At 45.3% G+C, this 22,759-nt stretch overlaps 1 protein-coding gene across 1 annotated transcript in view; it reads left to right on the top strand.

Moving 5' to 3' along the window:
* Positions 1 to 839: 839 nt before the first annotated feature.
* The window catches only part of WIPF1 (WAS/WASL interacting protein family member 1), a 61,246-nt gene continuing 39,326 nt past the window's right edge, over positions 840 to 22,759 (top strand). The window contains 1 exon segment of the mRNA XM_054209028.1: positions 840 to 927. The gene's annotated coding sequence lies outside the window, so the exon portion shown is untranslated.

The raw sequence follows: 22,759 nt of genomic DNA, 5'->3' as shown, positions 1-22,759 counted from the left end.
AATTGAGGTAAGAAGCACAAACGCCTTCTGGGGCATCATGTAGAGAGGGGTAATTGACCTTCCCACACCTCAGCACGCTGCAAACCTTAAAAGGGAAAAAACAAGTACATTTTTCCCACTGTTTAATTACGTTTCTACTGCACTGTGTGTGTCTCTTCCTGCTGCCTTGCCATTCCCCAAGCTCCACTACCCCTCCCCTGCTGGTTGCTATCAAGGCCATGAGAGGCAGGGAAGGAAAATGAAGCGCTGTTGAGACCTCTGCGGGCAAACAGAGCATCGGGAGCTGGGGTGAGAGGAGACCCTGCTTAAGGGCCTTTGGGGCTTTCCCAGGTTGCTGGGGCAGGAGGGTGCAGTGCTGGGCAGGTGGGTGCACCGGAGGCCGAGAGGTTGCAGAAAGTAGAACTGACGATGGAGGCCAAAAGTTGCAGATGCAGGTAGTCATGGGTGCAAGCAGGGAACCCATGAGGCTTTGGAGGACCGGGTGAATCCCTGGAAAAGCTCCCAGTATTCACCGTTGGGCCTGTTTACACTGAAAACCTTTCCCTGCCGTGTGGTTATCCCATTAACTCTGGTTTTACCTTCCAAGTGGAACACCTGGGACCTTCACCACCAGCCCAATGCTACCTGGGAAGAGCCACCCCATGGGGATTTCTCGGCTCGGGGAGGTGGGGGGAACGACGGACACTCATCCATCCATCCACCCATCCAGCGATCCATCCAGCGCCCCTCGTTCTCCGGGAGGGGGAACCGGGACATGTGCGGCGGCGCGGCCGGCGGGGGAGCGGCGCCCCAGAGCCGAGCCGAGCCGCTTCCTGCCGCTATAAATAACCGCGCCCGGACCAACATGTCCCGGCCGCCGCAGCGGCTGGAGCTCCGGAGGGAGCTGCCGTCCCCTCCCGCCGTCTAACTCCCCCCCCGCGGAGAGCGGTAAGGGGACCGAGGGGAGGCGGGATGGGGTTCGCTTTGCGCGGCGTGGGGGGGTGTCCGTGCGGGGCGGGCAGGGCCCCCCCCGCCCCGCTGGTACAAGGGGCAACGGCTTCCGAGTCTCTCTTCGTGGCTGTTTTCTCTTTCTCTCTTTTCTTCCAGACCCCTCTGTCTCGGGATGTGCTCCTCCTGCTTTCCGAAGCCCTGCCGGCGGGGTTGGGATCCCTCCCCGCTTCCCTCTCGCTTGTTTTTTGTGTGTGTGTCCGTCCGTCCCCCCCCCCCACCCGCCCCCTCCCGCCACCACCACCGCGGGGTTGGGGTGCGTGGCCCCGGGATGGAGGATGGTGTCTGGCCCCTCGCCTTGCGCCTCCTCGGCCCCGACCTCCATGGAAGGGGCTGGTGGCACCCGTGTCCGTTCCCTGGCTGTGAGATGCCGGCTTGGTGTGGCGAGCCATAGCCGGGGGGTGGCACACACCACTGCCCATGCATGTGGCACCCAAGCAGGGTGCTGTTGCGGTCGCTGGCTCACAGAGGTCTTTGTGCTGCAGCCTCCCTCCCTCGAGGGCTTTCGTCTGCAGCAAAGGTTGAGGTGGACCTTGTAGTTAGGCTTTATGGTGGAGGCAACCGAAGCAGGTCTCTGCCCCTCCAAGCTGAGGACTTTTTTGAAGGAGTTAAGTTTGGGAACCTCAGGTAAACAGCCATAAAGTTTTAGCTTGTCTTCCCCTTTGTTTGCCTCTGCTGCTCTAATGGCTGTGCTTTGGCTTTTAATAAACACCTTCTGTGGTGCGGGGCTATATCCCTTCTCTGAGAGTAGGTGCTCTTCAGCTGCTTCCACGTGCTCTGCTCAGGCTTCTTATTTAAAACAAAAGTGATAAGCACTGTCTCTGGCACTAAGATGTGCACGTTCAGGAACCCACAGTGAGGTATTTCTAAGTTGCTCTTTTATTCTTGAAATGCTTCCTCAAAGAGAGGGCTGTAATAAGCAGCTGTTCTGGGTTGTCTTGACCTCCAGAGGATGTTTTGCTCCTCGCTCGCATCCTTTTTCACTCTCTTTCTACTTTTCCATCTATTTTTTCTGTCCTTTAGCTCCTCCGAGCCCAACTTGGGAGTGGAGTGCAGAGGCCCAAGAGGCCACGGGAAAAAGAAGAGGTCCTCTCAGAGGCTGTTTGGCCTCCGCATGTTACCCGCGGCATGCCCTGCTTGGCATGGCTGTGCCACCCTGGAGGGACCCGCTCTGGCAGGGTGCCTGCCTGAGTGCGGTGGAGCACGAGACGGGCTGAGCTGGTGTGTACTTTCCCCTCTGCGGGTGAGGGGAAGGAGCATGCGAGGAGGAAATACAGCTGTTGCAGAGCACTTCTGCCCTCCGTGCAGCGGGAGCACGTGAGGGAAGGACAGACGCAGAAAGGGAGATTCAGGAAGAGAGTCAGAGAGAGAATTGGGGGGCGGGGGGGGACAGAGGAAAGCTACAAATGGAGAGGAAAAGCTTTGTATGTGTGCACAAATTTTGTTTGAATGTCTGTTTAGCCAGGGCAAGAGCAAATATCCTAAAAAATATGAGATTGTGTCTCTTGAATCCCTGTTATTTTTCCTCCAGAAAGTGCTGTTTTTCATTCCTCGGGTATCGTGTATGTCTCTCTCCCTCACTTTTCTAGGCTTTTCAGCATCCTCTGACCTCAAGCTGCACAGGACATTGCCCTTAGCGTCTGCCTGTCAAATGTGTAGTTCTCCATGTTGTACATGAAATGATTATTTCCATAGTTGGTTAAGGCAAGTTTCCGAAGGAATGTGAAGCGAGAGGCACGCCAGTTCCTGTGGTCGGCCTTGACTGGGGTGTAAGCTCTTCGGGGCAGGGGCTGTGCCCTGGAGGCTGCAGTTACTCTCCACGTTGCCCTTGGCACTTCAGGGATTTCTGCCTCCACTCCTGCCCCCCCCACCCCTCTCTTATCTCTCATTGATGGTCACCTGTTCCTGCAGCTCGTTCAGCCTCTCCCAGTTACCCCTGGCGTTGCTCTGTGAACTGAATTGCTGAAAGGTTCACCAATCTGGGTTAAAAACCTTAGGAAAAGGAGAGAGGGGAGGAGGAGCAGCAGTCCCTCCCTCTGCCTCCACAAATCTCCCTGATCAGCCCTATGCTGCCTCTCCTCTGCCTCCTGCTTTGAGACCACAAGTGGGGTTAAAACAGTTGAAGCTCTCTAGCTGCGTCCCGACTTCTGCTGCCTTAGTATTTCTACTGAACGCCCACTTTTAACTTTGTAAAGCATTACATCACTCTGAACAGCATCAGGTAGCAAGGTGCTGCCTTTGGGGGCTGCATTGCTACAAGACTATTAGACCTTTCTCTCTCTCTTTTTTTTTTTTTTTTTTTTCTGAGGAGAAACCCAGAGTTATCACAAAACTGCATTAGGGCTTCAGTGCTTTTACTAGTGCAGCAGAGTCAGAGTTGAAAGAAAAAGGTATTATCTAAAAGGGAGCAATTTCCCACCGGTGACAACAGGTATGACCTTTATATTGGATGACCTCCAGACCCCTTCTGGTGGAGAGGCCACCGAGGAGCAGGAGCAACACTAAGCCCTTTGTGAAGGAAACACACTGCAGTATTGCTCTCCATTACCTACAGTGCATAAAGTACTAACAGCTAGTGGTTTTCTGCCTTGCTGGTATAAACACCAAGCTTTTTTGGAGAAAGAAAAGAGTGTGTGTTGGTGTTATCTGAAATATGACATGAATTCGTAAGTCTCCTTTAGAGTCAAATGTATTGTTCTTGGTATATACACATTTTAGTAGAATGTCTTTATGCAACAGCCTTTAGAAATGTTCTGTGCATTGAATTTCCATCTGGATAACAGACTTATGTATAGAAACCATGAGAAACAGCGATGCAATGGAGAGAGGAGGGTTTCTTTAAAGTGTATGCTTTTGCCAAGGCAAACATATTTTAATTGTGGCTTCTTCACAACAATGAATTGCTATCAAAATTCAAATCTAATTAAATGCTTTTGTGTTCTTTCTACTGACTTCTCATATTCTTGGCTCGAATGAGGACACTTTCTCCTTTTCTTTGTGTGGTGCACTCTAACACTTGTGTCTGTTGGATCCATTATAAAAAGGGACTGTTGAGTATCTTGGTTCAAAAATCCATGGTGCTACCTGTATTTGGGCAGGGGTGGGGAGAGTATTCTTTTTATTGGGAGATAGTTAAGTTCGGGGGTGGTAGAAGAGGACTTGGTAGTACCAAAGATGAGGATGCTGGAAGTGGCCACAAATCTTCAAGGCACCTGTCTGTTCTATGTGCTGTTGGGTGTGCAATTAACACCTTCGGGTTTAGCTCCTTACTTCAAAGACGGATGTGAAAATCTCTCTGTTATTGAATAATAACTGCTGAACTGTTAGTTGGCAAATGGCCCAGAAAAGGGATTATTAAAAACTAAATTTCATAAAGATGTCTAGAATCATGCTTTAGTAGAGGGTTTCATTTAAAAGATTTTGGAGGCTCGTGGTGACCAGTATGATAGCAGTGTGGTGCTCTCATGTAGCATCACATGTGTGCATATGTCAAGATATCCAAAGAGGAGCAAGGGGAAGGAAATCAATGAACTGTTTACTACATCAGTGCTCAGTTGTGATCCTCTGCAAGCACTGTGCCACCCCTGCTGAGTTCTAAGTGAAGTCTGAATTGTGAAAAGACTATTTTTTTTCAGTTGAAACAACCCTGAACATCAGGGCTGTGAAAGATAACTGCGGTGGCTGTTCAGCCTTGCAGGCATGCAGGTCTGAAAGAGCAGCTGTCCTTGGGTCTCATCCAACTCGGTTCACAAAGATCAGTGAAGAGTGTCCCTAAGGCTGGAGACGCAAGTGGCGAGGGAGCAGTTTCGTCTAAATCTAAGAGATCAAAGGAGTTCAGAATAGAAAGTTTTTCCTTATTCCTGGAAGGAGATAAACGGGAAGCACAAGGAGTACTTTGAGAGTCTGTTTTGTAACACTTAACTCGGCTGTAACCTCATTAGTGTTCTTCTACATTTGGTTCCAATTACACGTAAGTACATTTTGGAGTTAAAATGTATACTTTTGTAACTCCTCAAACTACTAATGTTGCAGAAGCGGAAGTTCCGAAGACTTAAGCTGTTTATGTGGCACCCTGTCATCTTTAATCTCTTCGGTGTGTGTATGCGTGTAGCTCTTGCCATTCCCTTCCTGGGACTAAGTCCATGTGAAGGGCCCTCCTGTCCTCTAATGCATGTCTTCGTGAGAGAGCTCTCCTCCTTATTTGAGCTAAACTTGAGTACATCTCTCCTGCTGAAGAAACTATGGGATATTCTTTAATGGGAAGCAATATAGAGGTTAAACTAAATGGTCTTAGCAGCTTCAGTGAGCCCAAAATAGTTTGTGCATGTTTCTTTTGTGATAACTTCAGGAAGTGGGGTGATTCCCTCTTCCTCCCTCTCTTTAATATTTTTGCTGAATGCTGTCCTTAAGTGCTAAAATCCTCTTACCATGAAGAGCAGGCAGCATCAAGCAGGTTTCTCTCTGAATTTTTACGGACCCTGGCTTAAGAGGACCAGAAATTAGCCCTAAGAAGAAATTGCATTCCTCTGCTTGTTGTACTGCTCCTGCTCCCCACCGAAATTGCTACTAAGGTCCTTCATGGTGAGGCTGGCCAAGCGCTGGAACTGGTTGTCCAGAGAGATTGTGGAGTCTCTCTCCTTGGAGACAGTCTAAAAACTGGACTGGACAAGGCCCAAGCAATCCGCTTTAAGCCAGGTTAGCCCTGCTCTGAACTAGATGGGATCCAGCGGTTCCTTCCAGCTGGCTGTATGCTGTATTTTTTCATTATTGGATAAGCATGGCTGCTTTTGTCTGTCCCCAGAACATCTGGGAGTAAAAGTGGTCTCAAAACATACAAAACTGGCCTTGGGAAGTCTGAATAAGGACTTTGAAAATTGGAGTGCATAGAGAATCATAGTGTGGGGAAGTGGCTTTGCCCAAAGTCTCATAGCAGCAGGTCAGTGGTAGTGCTGGGAGAAGATCATAAATCTCCTGACTGGCAGACTAGTGCCTTAGTAGCTAAAACATGTTGTCTTTAAGCATAAAACGGTCTCCTTTCCCTACTCAACTACTTTCAGATCACTTGGCAACAAAGACTACTCTTATCCTCCAAGGATCTCTTTTTTTTTTTTTTGTTTTGGTTGGTTGGTTTTTTCCTTTATCTGTCATATTCATAGGCCTTTTTAGTACTAAAGAACAGTTTATTGCATTCACTTTTTCAGGAAACACTCAGAACATCAGATCTGGAAAAGAATTTGGTGAAATAAAGACAAGAGCTGCATAGGAAATTTTTAGAAAGTGATGTTATTCCCAGTTTGCTGCATAACAATTAATCTCTTATTTTTAAGAGAGGAAAAGAGCAGAGGAAGCTGCACACTGAATCCAAGTTTGAATCTCTCTTTGTTTAAAAAAAATAAAAATCACTTGAAGAAAACTTTTTAAAATCTGGAAGCTGAGAAGAACACAGATCAGCATTTTTAAGAGTACCATGGAAGGAGTTAAGCTGTGAGTTAACTGCATCTGTGTTTCAAATCCAAATGCTACGAACAAGGGACCATTCAGATCTTCAGTTATAAGTTATGCTGAATTCGTTATGCTATGTTTGTTTGAATTCTGTTGAGAGGAGAAAAAGAAAATCATGGCAGGAAAAAAGAAAAAAGAATCATTACTCTTGTTTTGGTGGCTTGTTTCTGAAGTGATGAAGCAGGATTCTTCTTTCCCATCTTTTTTTGTCTAGCGCTTATGCAGGTCATCTGCTAATTATTAGCAGCTGTGAGACTATGGACTTACATAAGCATAACTAAAAGTCAGTGGAGCCTTGCATCATTCAGCAGATCTGCCCATCACTTATTCACCACAATAACAGATTGGTTTTGTAACTTACTTGACATGGGTATCTAAATACTAAGAGGGCATCAGCAAGCACGGAAAGTTGGGAAATCCTTTAAGTCCTAGGAATCAGATAGGATAATGTGTTGTTTTATTGTCGCCACAACCTGTTGTCCGATTATACGCGAGCTGTGTGTCGGGGTAATGCCCTGTGACAGCTGAGCCTGCCAGCTACATAAAGCTGAATTGTCTGGGCAGCTTTGCTTGGAAGGTAGGTATGGGTGCGACGCCTGCCTGCTGTGGAAGTGCAAGTGTGGGTGCTTGTGAATGTATCCCAAATTAGCCATGCTCAGTGATACAGCTGGATACAGCAAACTGTCTCAAACCATAGAAAAGGACATGTGTGGAGCTGAGAAGTTGGGATTTCTTGGCAAGGGAAATAGCTGCAGTGCATAAGGCTGGCAGGTCCAGGCTGTGCCCCCAGGTTTGTAACAGTGGCTCAGCACACCACAGGATTTGGTGAGCAGCACAAGTTTCTTCCCACTTAACCTTGAGGGTATATAAAACTTAATCTCCCATACTTCTGGGTATTAAATCATAGACTAAGTAATGAATTTTCTGATCTGGTCTCTGGTTTTGTTTTCAGATTTTTTTTTCTTGTCTTCTCTTTTGCTGGTTTAAAGATCTCCACGTGCAAGAGAGACTGAAAGCGTAAGTGCAGTGTTATCAAATGTGGAAAATGCAACCCTTAAAATACTCGTTCTTGGGAATTAAGAAGGTAAAATGAGTTCCAGCAGATACAGTGTCCCTCCAGACCAGTCTGTGCACCCGGTGGCTCAGAGCTGTGCCCTGGCTCCTTTTTTAAGAAGTGAAAGAGGAGTTTGCCTGAGTTTCCTTTTTTTTTTTTTTTTTTTTCCCCTACAACTCTTTTATCTTTTCTTTTTTAAAGCAGCGATGTGAGCAGTTAAGTTTGAGAGCTGCTGCCCTAGATCCGTGGGGTCTCTGCTATTTCTGCTGGGAACAACAGACAGTGCCTCATTAGCTCACCTCACCGGCAGGATCCAAACATGGTGGGACCTTACAGCTGCCCTCAAATTACCCTGGTCCCTGAGGAAAGATGTAGGTGCTTGGAGGCAGCTTGCAAACTCCAGCTGCTGGGGTAGCACTTCAGAGCTGTAAGAGGGTGGCATGAATCAGGAACCTTCCTTTTATGAGGAGCCTAAACAGGAAGGTAACTGGTTTTGTAACTAGAATCAGCTAGGTAGCTTTTTAATAGAATGACAGATGATGAAAAATACTTTGGGGGGTGGGGGGAAGGATTGGAAGTGCTCCTCAGGCAGTAATTCAAGGGTACTCCATTGATACTCCTTTGGATCAATTTGGATCGCAGTTTGGCAGACACGGCCAGCATCAGCCATGCACTACGACAGTCCTCTCCTCCGTTTACCCCGACTCATCACGCCTCCCATCATGTCCGCCACTGCTCTTCCCCTCATTTACCCAGCATTGACTGACCCTCTTTGCCTAATGTATTTCCAAAAGTTTTTTTTCTGGCATGGAAATGCAAAATAGAGAATTTTTACTCTTGCTTTAGCATTTGAAGCTACTGAAAACAGTTTTTAAAGGAAGTTTTAAATGTAAACTGTAAAAGGTGCTGTGTGTTGCATATGTTTTAAGTAAACAAACAACACGCTCACGCACGTTAAGTGAGTTTGCATGACTCAATGTATTGATCTCTTTAAATGTATCTCTATTTGGTCAGATGCTACTTCTTGCTTTTCATATGGTTACACGCCTTCCCTTTGATTTTAAGGGAATGCATTTGACCAATGCCCAGTAGAATACACTTTCTATTCCAATAGGATGAAATGAAAAATCAAATGATAGCAATGTGGTGGTAAGGAAGGTATGCAAATATGACTCTCTTGGTTTTAGAGAGAATGCTATTCATCTGAGGCCACAGAGGGGACACATACCAGTATATCGTCGTTCCTGTCTGCAGGTTGCATTTTCAAATCACCTCAGACTAATACTACTTTGAAACTGAGAGAAAGATATTCCTTAAAAGTACAACTTTTCCAAACAGTGGTTCTGGTGGCCTCTTGGAACCTGAAACTCTCAAATGGCAGCAAACAGCCCCAAAACTTTATTTTGATACTAGGCAGCAACAAACCACAAGGAAATAGTTCTTCCTTGGACTTTCCTACTGTATCTTCAAATGCATTTGAACTGAACAGGTGGCTTGGGGAGGGGCAGAAAACTTGGTTTTTGGCACAACTTACTTTAAATAGATTATCCCTAATTGAATTGACTAGTTGTCTCTTGGGTATAATGAACAGCTCATATTCTTGTCTTGTGTACTTTTAATATCAAATAAGATGATGCTTTTCAAAATGAAGCATCTTACTCTGTAAAGTAGCTACGTACTTATACTTGTCCCCTTAAGTGGAGCCAGAGCAATATTTATTTCCTCATTTATTGGTTATCCTCTTCCTAGCAGCTCTCTGCAGGATCAGCGTCTCCAAGTTTTATTATAGCTTTTTCTTTTTTTCATTTGTGCGTCCTTAAAAATGCGTGCATGCTGACTGGCGTCAAGAGGAAGACAAATTAACTTGAGCTGCTATAGGGAACTAGAAAATGAAGTGTTCCATAACCGACAAACAGCTTGAGATGACTGGACAAGTTCCCTCTTTATTCATCTAAAATGTGCCAGTTGTTTAGCAGAACATCCCTGATAATGCGAGTGAATCGCAGGGTAAAACCCAGTTGGATGTCATCATGTGCAGTACTTAAATGAGAACACTGAGGGATTTTGTGCTTCCAAGGCTAAGAACTGTCATTGTTGTCTTCTGGTTTGTGTTACTTTAAAAGTTCCCCAAGAAAGTTCCCTCTTAGGAGGAATAATGGAGTTTAAAGTTGTTTACAGTAAGAGCGGTATATGACTTCTCTTTTTTGCTTAGACTGAAAGCTTTTTATTCTTCTCAAAATGTGTTTGTTTACCCTCTGCTCACTAATCAGTGAGACTGACGAGGCATTAAAGAAATGATACCACATGGTATATAATACCACAGCCTTTACAGCTTCCAAGGTTTTTGCTCCAGGCCATCCACTGTGAGGTATGGATGGAAGCAAATGAAAATAGAATGGAAAAACCCTGCAAGAAGGGAAAGTTAAAATTTAAAAAAATAAGATAAAAAAATATATATACATATATAATGTATTTTCACCTTCTTCTCTTTATATAGAGATAAGGAGGAAGTATGCTGCTGCCATTTTTTAGCTAGGCATGACTTCATGCCCTAGGAAGTGAGAACAGATACACACCAAAAATAAAAATCACTCCGAACTAACAAAAGGGCTGGTAGGTGCCACCCTGGGTCCAGTCCTGCCCTTGATGTAAGGTTGCTGTGGGTGATCAGTGCTAAGAAGAGACCAGTGGAGCAGGATTGTTCCAGGCAAGGTCAGGATGGCGTTTCCCCGTCTTTCCTCAGGGCTGTTTTCCATTAGGCTTCTGGAGGTGCTCCCTCTAGTCTCTGGTGGAGGCTGCTGGTTATTTCTGGAAATTGCCATCCTGAAGATAGGATCACTCTTTCTTCTGCTCTGAAGTTCCAGTGCCTTAGACATCTTCTAAAGTTTTGGATGGTTGCTGTGACATGACTGTACCGGGGAGGAAAAATCCCAGAGTATCTGCAGCCATGTTTGATGTAATAAATCTCAGTTCTTTACAGTGCAGTTGTCACAAATTGCAGTCCCACTTCTCTGTATTTAACTCTGGCGTGTTCAGGTCCTGGTTTCTTCATTTCTCAACGGAGCACGTGACCCTCGGTATCACTGTCATTTTTTGTAACATGCATCAGTGCAGGATCTCAGACCACGTTACTAAGGAATTCTGTCTGGTATAAGGGCAAGTAAAAAATAAGGGACTTTTTTTAAAAATAATTCTTAAGGGTATAATTATGGAAACAGCCTCATGGACAATCACAGGCCTTCAAAACTGGAATTCCCAAGAGCAACATGAGATGCTGGCTTTGGCATTAAAAGTTGATAGAACAGTCCTTGTCCCATTTAGCAGCAAAAAGCCCAAAGTTAAATTATGTCACAAAGTTTACTTAAATCCAAACTATTAACATCATGAAACCTCAAGTAGGTATAAACAGCCTCCATCACAGCTGGTGTAGCTCAGCCCCCACTGGCAGTGTGTAGCGACAGGGAAAGTGGGTGAAGAAACACCTTTAGACTCCTGCAGCGTGCAGGGATGCTTCAGGGCATCACCAATGACAGCCAGGGAATATCATCTCACAATTCATCCTCCATGAGGGACAGTTGTCGGGACGTGCTGGCTCTGCTGGGACCTGGCTCACAGACCAGCTGGAAGTGTGGGCTCTAACGAAATGCCTGTTACTAATCTTCCTGCCTCCCCAAAGGAGCCTATACTGCATTCCCCCCCCTTACTGTGGGGCAGCTCTAATTCTTCCGGCTGAGCAGGAGGGTTTTAGGAGGCCCCCGCTGCTTTCCTCTGCGCTGTTCTTAGGTTACCGACATGGTGCAGCCTCACAGGGGAGCCAGCCAGCTCTGCTGAATAGTCTAGAAATTGGACAGTAAGGTGTTTCTGCTCTGTTAGCAGCACCTTTTCAGACAGCCATGCTTCAAAATACCTAAAGTGGGGGTTTCTGTTGTGCATAGGTAATATCCTCAGAGCCGTAAGCCATATACTTAGCTATAAATTTAATTATTCTGCTCCCTACTGAGTACCTGGCCTTTTGCTATTGGGAGAGGAAAGAAGAAACAAAACACACGCAGAGTGGGATACCGACAGGTGATTACAAGTTCAGTTATCTTCTTGTGCAGAACTTCTGCTCAAAGGGAGACCTGGTGCCAAGCTGTTTCGAGCCAGAGTAACAAACTGCTGCCTCCACTCTCAATCTCGGCCTGCACATCCTGGGGCTTATCCTGATCGCCAGTTCCCAAGCATGTTATGGGAACTTGCGTAGCCAACGCATCAGAAGCCCAGCTCCATTTATTTGGCCAGCTGTGGGGACGACAGGATGTCCCCATACCCTTTTGAGGCAGAGGTGTTGCTTTGTCCTCTGAGTGCAGTCTCCTGATAATTGACTCTGCTGCAGCACTTGATGAAACCGGGTGTAGGTGGCTGGCAACGTAGGGCATTTTATTTCTACATCAGTAGTTTACCTCTAAGCTGGGTGAGCCATGACTAAACATTGTTTTCTGTCAGTTTTAGTATAGTCTAAGTGCAAAGAGTCAGTAATCACAGGTCTATAAGACAAAAGTTCTTGCTCAAAATGATGTTGTCTGACTTCCGTGCTGAAAGCCGTCATGAAGTAGTCAGATGATGAATGAGGATTAAAACTTCCTGGATGGCTAGTGAGTGACCCTTTCAGACCAGGGCCAACACTGGGCATGGTGGCGTGAGCAATCTCGCTTTGATGTGTCCCATGTAGCTGCCCCTTATGTATGACTGAGATGTAGGATCTCTCAACGGGGCTGAATTTTTCACTAAGGAAACAGAGACCTTTAGTCTCCAAGGCTGTTATCTGCATGCTTTTCATGGACCCTGCAGTTCCTTGTTAGTTTCTTAACTACTGCTTTCTTAATTCATAGTAATAAACTCTCCTGATTCATAGTAATTGCATAGCTAATTAAATGAGAATGTGGCATGCAGTAGATATACATATTCATATACTGAGCCTCCCTTTCTCCTCTTTTATTCTTGGGAGAATATTGTTTTCAATAAATATTAATGAAAGAAAAATGTATGATCTGATCTTGCACATGATCTGATCTTGCTCACCTCACTCGGGCGTAGTTCCAGTCAGTATGGGATTGCTGTCATTTGTACCTAAGCAAGGAATAAAAGATCATATCCATTATACAGCAGAGAAGCTGCTTCGGTTTTATAATCACCCAGCAAGTATGCACAGACTCTGATCTGTGTCTATATTTGGCATCCAAATATTCCTGATGTGGAATATACCACCCATGGGAAGAATGCAAGAAATGGACTAAAGTTCCCACTGTTTGGGACTTATTTTCACTTTAAAAAAAAAAAAAAAAAGGGTATGAGCTTTGGATAGGATGCTCCTGCTATAAAATGGTGCATGGCTCTTTTGACTCCAGTGAAATCATGCCAATGTATACTTTTATATCATCCTGCTTGTAGCTAGCTCCCTCTCTATTTTCTACCTAGGGAAAAGTTTTCAGTGCTTCTAGTATGAAGATTCAGGGTTTAAAGGGGAAATAAACTAAGCAGAAGTAACTGCTTAAAACCGTATGGCCTGTGTCAGATGCAAAATTGCTCTTGCCAATGAATATTATTTTTGTGGCTTTAAAATGTGTGGCTGTTGTGGTAGGTCATGATTTCTAAGGTACAGATTTATTTAGCTTTTTTCACTTGTGTATATATGTATGTGTGACTCTTCATCGTGTTGTTCATACCTGAAACTTCCTAAACTTTAGGAGTCATGCTAATAGCTAAAGACAAATTGCTCTGTAATAAATCCCTTTTAATATCACCATCATAGCAATGTTCATGTATTGAACAAGATACTTGTCATTGGCAAGGTATAAAAAAAAAAAAAAAAAAAAAAACCCAAAATCAAACCCCCAAACTGCTCTAGAAAAAACAGCTCGGCAATTTTTGCTGAGCAGAAATTGTTGCAAATACTCTTTGGAAAGATAGAATATGTTGTTTCTTATGTTGGTGGATGTGTTGAGTAATTCCATTTTCTTTGATCAGGTCAAAGAGAAACTGTGTCTTAAGCTTACTGTGTAAAAAGGCTGCAAACTAAGAAATTAGGCTTTATGTGAAAGTATTGTAAGCAATGACCAATGTCATTACTTTTAAGCTCATTTGGTTCCTGAAAACAAATTAAAGTTATTTGAAATACCTATAATGATATGAAAAGACTTCCATAAAGATGAAGTTCACCTTTTAGAAATGTATTTTGTGATATATTTCGTAATACACGTGCAGTGCAGGACTTTTTTTCAGGAGTCTGTTAGCATCTGTATTATCGGGGCAGGGAGGACAAGTAACTTTCTGAGAGCAGGGTTTGTCAGTTCAGCAGTTTTCACTTGAGTCAAGAAATTTGTAGGCGTTTCTAGGCATACTACATTGTCTTAGTAACGGCTTTTATTTACTTGTCTGTCCTCGGAAAGGATAACTTGTGGTAACCAAGGGCAATAGCTGAAAATCTCAAGGCTCATACACATGTACCTGTATGTAGGTTTTTTGTGCCAGAACTTGTTTTTTCCTGTTTCAGACAGGACTGGAGCAGTGTGAAAGCTCTTCATCTTCCACACACACATGGCTACGAAGGGGGTATTGCCAGAAATTTTTTTGACCATCAGATTTTGCTTACATCCCGGATGGAGGTCAAGATAGCCTCTCTGTTTTATCTGATATGATTCTCCCACCCCCAAGGAACATGTTAATATTTCATCATTCTGAAGGAACATAGTGGGCAACATTAAATATTTACATCTCTCTGCAAAGTCACACAGATGCCACCAGGATACTTACCTCTACATCACACATGCTCTAATTCACCCCAAACACCCACTGTTTACTAATCTTCAGCCCCCGTCTGTGCTGATAATGAGCAAGAGGAAATGGAAACAGCAGGGATTATATGCTACTGAGAAGTCCCAGTTTCCATGCCTGGTTGTAATTCTTTCAACAAACTCTTGCCGACTGTGCTCCTGCTTTGAAGTTTGAACACCTCTGTATTAGTGCTTGGCTCTGGTGATTTGGCAAACAGATTTGGGGTGGGTTGTTCGGGGTTTTTTTTGTAGTTGCATATTAGCAGCTCCACATGATGGCTTACTCCTGCAGTCGCATGTGTTGTGCCTGCTCGAGGTCAGGAGCAGTACACAGGTTGCTTTGCCCAATCAGCGAGATGTTAATTGCTCATATTTGCTGGTGACAGGTACCAGACAGAAAACAGTCCCCACCATATCCACTGTTCTGTGTGTATAGAGTCTCAGCCATATTGGCGAAGGGGGTGAGTTTCCATAGAATGAATAAATGGGGCCCATTTTTATAAGGCATATTTATAAGGCAATAAGTGGTATTGGTGTGGGTTTCAGTGCTGGGGTTCAGCATGCTCCATTTACTGGATACGGTGATCCAGGCTTACTCAAATGTGTGGATGTAGGGTAGTGCACATCTCTAAGCCAAAACTGTCAGAGTCCATGATTGCCTTTTTATCCCCATACCATAGGACAGCAAATTATTTGTGTAAATAGTTTTACAGCTGTGTCTATTACCATTCTGGTGTAGCTTATCTGTCAGGCCACTGTGCAACTTGTTATTGCTGCCAGGGTGGTCCTTTATCCATAAATCAAACACTGTTTGATCTCATGGCAAGTGAGGGGAAGTCAGTTTACCGCCTTAAAAACAACTTGTGCCATCTGCAGGGTTACTAATGCATGTCTCCATTAGATACCCGGGTGTACATAAGGAGGAGCTTCAAGTATACTTTTCACTCAGAAGATAAAGAGATGGTTTTGTCTGGTGTGTATACAAGGTGAGATAGAGCATTAGTTACAAGCAGTTGGCTTATTGTGTGGGATTACTGATGAAAATCCTGTCAAGGCTTCAGTCCTCTGGAAGATGCCAGTCAATAGATTCCCCATCTGTGACAAGGATGGAGAAATGAGCGGTTTTGCTTAGAGAGGACAGACTTTATCAGGCTTCAGATGTTTCCCTTCACGTCTTAATGGCCAGTGGTCAGAGACTGACACATCCTCTGCTGTCCTTGGCGGTTCAGCAAACCCGGCTGGGCTCTGCGGACACGGCGAGTCCCCCCCGGTGTCACGCAGCTGCCTTTGCTGTCCCTGTGGCGCCATCTCCATGGCCCCACTGACCGGCACGGTGAGGTGCCGCTTGCGCTCTGGCCTCAGCTGGAGCAATGCCCTGGGAGGCCGTTTTCCTTGGGCATAGCTTAAAAGCAGCTGGGAGACTGCTGGGAGTTACCTGCTGGGCGAACACATTCCTCCTGTCTTGAACAACCCCAGAGTATCTGGCGGGGGGGGATATAAAAGTCCGTTTGCCCCACCAGCGACTCCAAAGCACAGCTCTGGCACGGTCCAATATACGCCGCTAGATCTGCGCACGGCAGCTGACACATTAAAAGTGACTTTGTAAACGTAGCCTCTTCTTAAAATGGAGAGAAATAACGTGTCTCCTGTGAGGGATTCGGGCTGCCTGAAGGCCCCGGGGCGAGCCGCGGGGGGAGGACAAAGAGGCAGTGTGCTGAGAGCAAACATGGCCGCTTCCTGAACTCTTCAACTTCCCCTCAGCAGCCTCTGAAGCTCGGGGTCCGGCCTGTCGCCTCTCTGCACGCGTACTGAGGGGAAAATAAATGCCTAAGCCACACACCTCCCGCAGCGCTCTCCAGTCTCTTCCAGTGTAAATAATGCCTTGGCCATTTGGCCCAAAAACTCTTACATGGGGGCAGAGCAGGTGCATCTGCCGGCGTGTGTTTGCATGTGTGCTCCCGCTACAGCCGTGGGAGCTCCGGTGTGTGTGTGTGCCCAAAAAGAGTCTTGATGCAAAAGCATCCATTTTGTGGACTAGCCTTTTTTTTTTTTTTTTTTTTTTTTTTTAGTGTCACACATGCATTTCCTTTTGTGTGGGTATCCTCTGTATGTTTACACTTAAAATACTTGTGTTGCTTCTTAGATGGGGGTGATTTGATGGAGACCTTAAAGGTGCTTTCCCTGGAGTGGGACTTTTTACAAGGGTATGTAGTCGTAGGATGAGGGGTAATGGCTTCAAATCAGAAGAAGGTAGATTTAAATTAGATATCAGGAAGAAATTTTTCGTTATTGGGGTGGTGAGACACTGGAACAGGTTGCCCAGGGAAGCTGTGGCTGCCCCATTCCTGGAGGTGTTCAAGGCCAGGCTGGACGGGGCTTTGAGCAACCTGGTCTAGTGGGAGGTGTCCCTGCCCATGGCAGCGGGGTTGGAACTTGGTGATCTTCCAGGTCCCTTCCAGCCTAAACCATTCTATGATTTGTTCAACACTTAGCTGCTGAAGTTCCTTGAATTGGGAAGGCTTGTGCTGTTCTCACCTTGCCAGACTGAATGGATCCTCCCCTTTCCTGAGCTTGTCCCTTTATCCGGCAACTTTTTATACGCTGTCTGCCAGCTTCCAGGGGAGGCGGGATTATCCTTGCACAGCTGCTCTTGCACAAGCACAGAACTTGGCAGCCGGCGACCCCAGCAGCAGGCACGTGCTGCTGTCTGAAATCTTCTTGTTTGTGGCTGCCTCTTTGCCAGAGGTCACTTCTCCCCCACCTCTGTGGGTAGGAGGCATCCTCGAAACCTTTGCCACTCAATTTCCAGCAGGATTGGTCAGGCTACTTTAACCCACTGATAAAAATTATTGGAGCTAATTTGGCTCGTTTGATAGTGGTAAAGTAGTGAGCAGTGGTAGGGAGCCCCAAGGCAGCAGCTAGCAGCTGGGGAGGTAATCCTTTGCTGGTGGTCACCAGGAGGCTGCTCGCAATACCGACGTCTTCAGCTGGTGCAGTCTAATTTGAAAGATGACATTTTTAGTGGAAACATCTTAATTTATGCAGAAATTACATAGAATGCACCAACCAATGGGCAAAGCAGCAGCTCCCATGGGTTTGCTGTGGGCTTCTCACTGTGAGCTGTGGCTTTGTGTTACAGCCTGGGTAGCAGCAGAGCCAGCTTTGTGCTAGCAGTTGTCCCCTGCTGCCTGACAGTAAGAAAAAGAAAAGAAAAAAAAAACAACAAAAAACTCATCAACTTTTGCAGATAAGATCAGTTCTTCAATATGGTCCATCGCACAGGCTGTGGAACAACTGTGCCAACACACCTGAGAGGGCCATGGGGCATGGAGGCAGAAATGAATGGCAGTGGGAGGACAGCCATAAAGGAGTGTGTTGCTGATGAAAGCTGTGCATCCCAAATGTGCAGCATTGCTGTCTCTCTGGTCACTCTCTTCCTGCCTTCAGGTTCTTCATGTCCATGCTTAGGTACAGCTAACTCCAGCAGTGCCCCAGCACAGATGTTTGCAGTCAGTCTCTGAGGGAACCCCTTGGTCTGTGTAACCCATCCACCTTCACTCAGTCCTTGCTGCTGCCCCAGGCATTGGCTGTTGTTATTTCAGCTCTCACTAAATAAAGAGATGTTTAATTGATCTCTCCCCCTCTGCCCCACTTAGCCTAATTGAAGGGTGTTTAACGTGCTCCACAAGGAGCATCTTCCAGCGCTCCTTGCTGACCCTGGTAAGACCATTCTGCATCTCCTCTGACATGGTAGTCTTCAAACTTTATCTCCAGGCTGTTCTCAGGACTAGATTGCCTTTCCAAAATTCACATGTCTTTAAAAAGAATTCTACTAAAGCACCACCTTTTGACTAATCCTGTAAACATATTCTTCCAGTTTAGGAATTTACTGTCCTCCTTCCTTTTGTGACATATGTTCAGGCCCGTTTGTTCCATCACAAGATGACAATATATGGATGCACATTGCTACAACTAAGAGGATATGTTTAAGGCCAGGCTGGATGGGGCTTTGAGCAGCCTGGTCTAGTGGGAGGTGTCCCTGCCCATGGCACGGGGGTGGAACTAGATGATCTTTAAGGTCCCTTCCAACCCAAACCATTCTATGAGTCTATATCTACTTAAGACATAAGCTATTTTTCATAAGACTCAAACTGTTTGCCACATTCAAATGGAAAATATTCCTGAAAATTGCTGATAACTGCATCTATTTGAATGCAACAATTCATTACCACTCTGAAAATTTTATAAACGAGTATCCTGGAAGTGAAATTTCCCATGCCTGCAGTGTAATTACATTTTCCACTATTGCATTTGTTTCCTCTTTAAAAGAAGAGGGGGGGCACTGAGCATACTGTAACAGAATCACATTCAGCGTTTGGTATTAATACAAAGAAATAGTATGTAAAGGTCCATTGAATCATGGAGTGACTCAGAAGGCGACAGAGGAGTGCTCTTTGGCTACGTAGAAATGTCAACGATTCAACATAAGAGCAGGAAAGCTCTTAAACGTGCCGTAAAGGACAGTTAGTTTCTTCATCTGATTTTAAAAAGTAAGCGAAGCGAGGCTAGCAAGGTGCGGTGAGGAAGTGCGGTGTCACATGCAGCTCTACAGGAAACGAGACTGAAGCTGCTGGGGAAGTTCAGAACTGGGTGACCTCCAACGGATTCAAATAGCACAGGTTAGTCCTCTTAAAATGTCTGTCGCCATCCTGCTGGGGTTCTGCATACATATTTTCACAGACTTGTGGCAGGGTGGGGTGGATAAGAAGTGGTCCATAGGGCACTTGAGTTAGCAGGTAGCGAGTGACATGGGCTTTCAGAGCAGGACCTTATGGGGCAAAAATAGGAAGCTCTTCTGAGGGTTAGCCTGGTTTGTGAGAAGCTTGGAGCCTGCCTTGCCGTACAAGAGCAGCATGGACCTGAATCACCTCAGAGGTGTGAATGAAATCTTCCCTGTCTTGTTAAGATGCTCATATAATGAGCAAAAGGTCTGTATTTTTAATGGAAGCGTTCGGTGTTAATAAATACCAGGAAGTGCTTTTCCAAGCACAGGTTAAAGCTATTGACTATAGTGAGAACTTCCCTTTGTTTGATTTGGCCGTACTAAGTATATAGCTGTTCTGTTCGATTTTATTGGTGTAGTCTCTTGTTGAGGTTTTCTCTCATTCCTGGTGATTTCTGCTGAGAAATTCCATCCTGGCTTTTCTGTGCTAGAGGGTTTTGGCTTGGGAATGCGCCGTATCAGGAATGAATTGGCACCAGTTTGGTGCTGGAGAACTTGTGACTTCTCAGAGGGAGGCTGTTTGATGGGATGTGCATTTTGTATTCCTGCACAAAAATACATTCATTACTTTGAAACGTTACTAGGCCATTGTGGTTAATTAACAATTTTGAATGCAAAGTGAGAATGGAAGTTTGAAAGAAAATAAACTTCAGGATGATAAAATGTAGAGTATTGTAGTAGCGTATCAGAGAACCTGAACTAAAACTAAACCCCAGCGCGGGGCACACGTGGTGCTGGGAGAGTGGGGGGGGAAGAGGAGGCGAGTGCTGCGCAGCCTGTGCTGGCAGTGGCGGTCGGTGGCAAAGGTGCTTGCCCCGTGCAGAGACTCCCTGGCTTGCTAGGCGAGGTCACAGCTTGCCAGGCTGGGCAGTGGAAGCGGTTGTGATCTAGCACAAAATGCAGCTGTTGGGGATGTTGACAGATGCCGTACCAAGGGTTTGCCAGACATTAAAATCAGAGATTTGAGTGTCAGGCAAGTATTCCTAAAACTGTCCATGCTTCTTCCTAAATCTTTTTAAAAACATTTCCCTGATGATGTAGAAAAACAGACTAAGTTGCACTGCTGTTATACCCTCCTCACACCACCCTGTGTGTTCATCCTGATCTCAGCATAAAAAAATGAACACAGTGGCTGAGGAAGGACCAGGTCATTGCCGCCTCCTGCCTGGGGAGGTGGATGCTGGGTCTGGCCCTGCCACGGGGCACTGGGGGTCTCAGCCGTTTGGGAATAGCAGTGTCCCTTTTCTGGCAGTTTACTGCTCTGTGGCTGTCTCTCTCCACAGCCTTTCGAAGCCTGGTCTCAGGTTTCGAGCTTTGGAGTTTCACACCCAGAAGGCTCTGGCCTTAACTGGGCTTCTCAGCTTCTGTAAAACCAGCAAGTTTTGCAAAGAGAGCAAAAGTTCTGCCCAAAACCAGCCTTTCTGCTCTATTAGGGTTTACAGCCTTCACCGGAGCGCGGTGAAACTCAACTCTGTTTAACTAAGAATGTGATTTAAAACCAATTTAGTAAAATCCCGCTGCAGACATTTTCATTTCAGCCTAATCCTGCCCCATAGCGGCTTATCTCAAATAGATTATGAGTTGTTTTAAGCTAAATATAATGGCTCGTAAATAATATATTTGAGCCTCCACACAGTGGTTTGCGCCAGGCATTTGAAACTGAATTAAAGAATAAACTGATACACTGTCTTAAATAAATAAAGCCTGACACTCTTGCTCTGCTACCAAGAGTGAGCGCAGACAACCAGACTGAAAGAGGAGGAAAAGAGCGGGAGAGGGGGAATTTCTGAATGGGCCAGTTACACCAGCTTGCGTTATGAAAACCAGGGAAAGAATGTTTCTTTCTCAAACAAATTAAAAAGGAAATCTGCAAAAAGAGGAAAGGGAATAAAGAGCACAGACTAAACAAAAGGAAATAAATATGGATTGGAATGAGAGAGAAGGAAACCAAAAAAAGAAAATAGTAAAAAATGGAACCAGATGGGGACAAATTCTGTGCTTAGGAGAAAACCCTCCTCTTTTACTGAACTTCAGAAGGAAGGGTGAATGTGTGTGTGCATTTTCATATATGCATAGTATCTATGGAAGAAAAATTCATTTTCCTGTATGATTTTTTAAAAATTATTTGTTTTGGTTTCTTTCCCTTGGGCAGTATTAGTATAAAAGTTTGTAAGTTTGAGAGAGCTTCAAAGTTAGATGAAAGCAGCTTTAAAATATCCTTAATTTTGCAATTACACAGAATGAACTGCTTGGGATGCCATTTTAATTGCTGGCCAGTTTTGTTCCCCAAAAGCTACTCAGCCGCACTGCTGTCTTGACTTTGTGTCCGCTGGACACTTGGATCCATGGCACAGGCTTGCCCTTCTCTCTGCATGGGAAAAAACAGGAGTTAAGATGAACGAATACAAACCTGAACTGCTTTGGAGAGTTTATAGCAGGATCCCCTTGTGGGTTCCATTTCACCACCTGGTGTATGCAAAGGTTTCACACCAGTAGGGGAGTGGAGTCTCGAGGCTCTGATCTCTAAACAGAAGTAAATCCGTAAAATGCTGAATAGCTACTGTTCTCGTATTTTATTTTAAATTGACTGGATTGTTGAAGACACTTTGTTGTTTTAATATTAAATACATCACATGGACAAGGGTATCTTTTGCTGGGAAGTTATTCGCAGCATGTCTCTGTCACGTCTTGCTGGCCATTCCCTCCCCCTTTCTGCCCCACCACACACTTGAATGCAAGTTCTGCAAATCATTTCTGTAATTAGCTGTTAAATGCATCTAGGGGTTGAAGGAGGTTGGTTTTACTTTTTTTTAGTTGATTTGTTTCAGCTTTTGCATGCATTTTTCTCTAGCCTAAATTATAGAAACCTCCTTATTACAAAGCTGGTCAGTGAACCATGGCTCTTTTAAGAGGAGCAACTCTAGCAGTGGGTAACTCTGCTCAGTTTTACCACCACATCCATCCACACGTGTTTTTAGGCTTTTCTGTTTTCATTCCACCATTTATATTGGCTTTTACTGTGCTATGCTGAAGTCAGGGAAATTGTCTTAAATTTCTTTGAGAACAAATTGGGCCCCTTGGCCTGAGGGACTGATGTGGAGAGCACAGTCAGTGTATTTTTCCTGTTCTGATTCCTCTTTAGATGGAGGCGGGCTCTTCTTTACACGCTGCCAGTTTCTCATGCAGAATTTCTGCTTACGCAAGGAAATGCATAATAGATACATACTTAGGCTCTGTGGTCCCCAACGTTTCAGTTTCGCAATTAATAGTTTTGGGGTTGTTTGTTTATTTGTTTCTTCTTCCCTGCAGGAATGTGCACCCTGGGAAATGTTATTGCGATCTAGCAGCAAGTGTATTCTGGACTGAATTTGCCAGGCCTCCTATTCTGTGCAAGCATCTCTCCGGCTGGTGACGAGGTACAGAGTCCATGGGGTTTGCACCAGGAGAGGGATGGGAGCAGGGAGGAGTCTCTGTGTGAGCCGCGGAACAGGGAGACACATCTCCGGCGTGTGCCATCCCTGGCCCATCACACCCAGAAGGCACAGAGCCGTCTCATGTCTTGATTTGCAGTGTGACAATACGGGAGTCATTCATCTCCAGGGCAGGATTAATGGCAGTGCC

This window comes from Rissa tridactyla, chromosome 7, assembly GCF_028500815.1.
Source record: "Rissa tridactyla isolate bRisTri1 chromosome 7, bRisTri1.patW.cur.20221130, whole genome shotgun sequence".
Taxonomy (NCBI): Eukaryota; Metazoa; Chordata; class Aves; order Charadriiformes; family Laridae; genus Rissa; species Rissa tridactyla.
The sequence above is the reverse complement of the archived record's forward strand: the minus strand, read 5'-3'. Positions and strand labels throughout refer to the sequence as shown.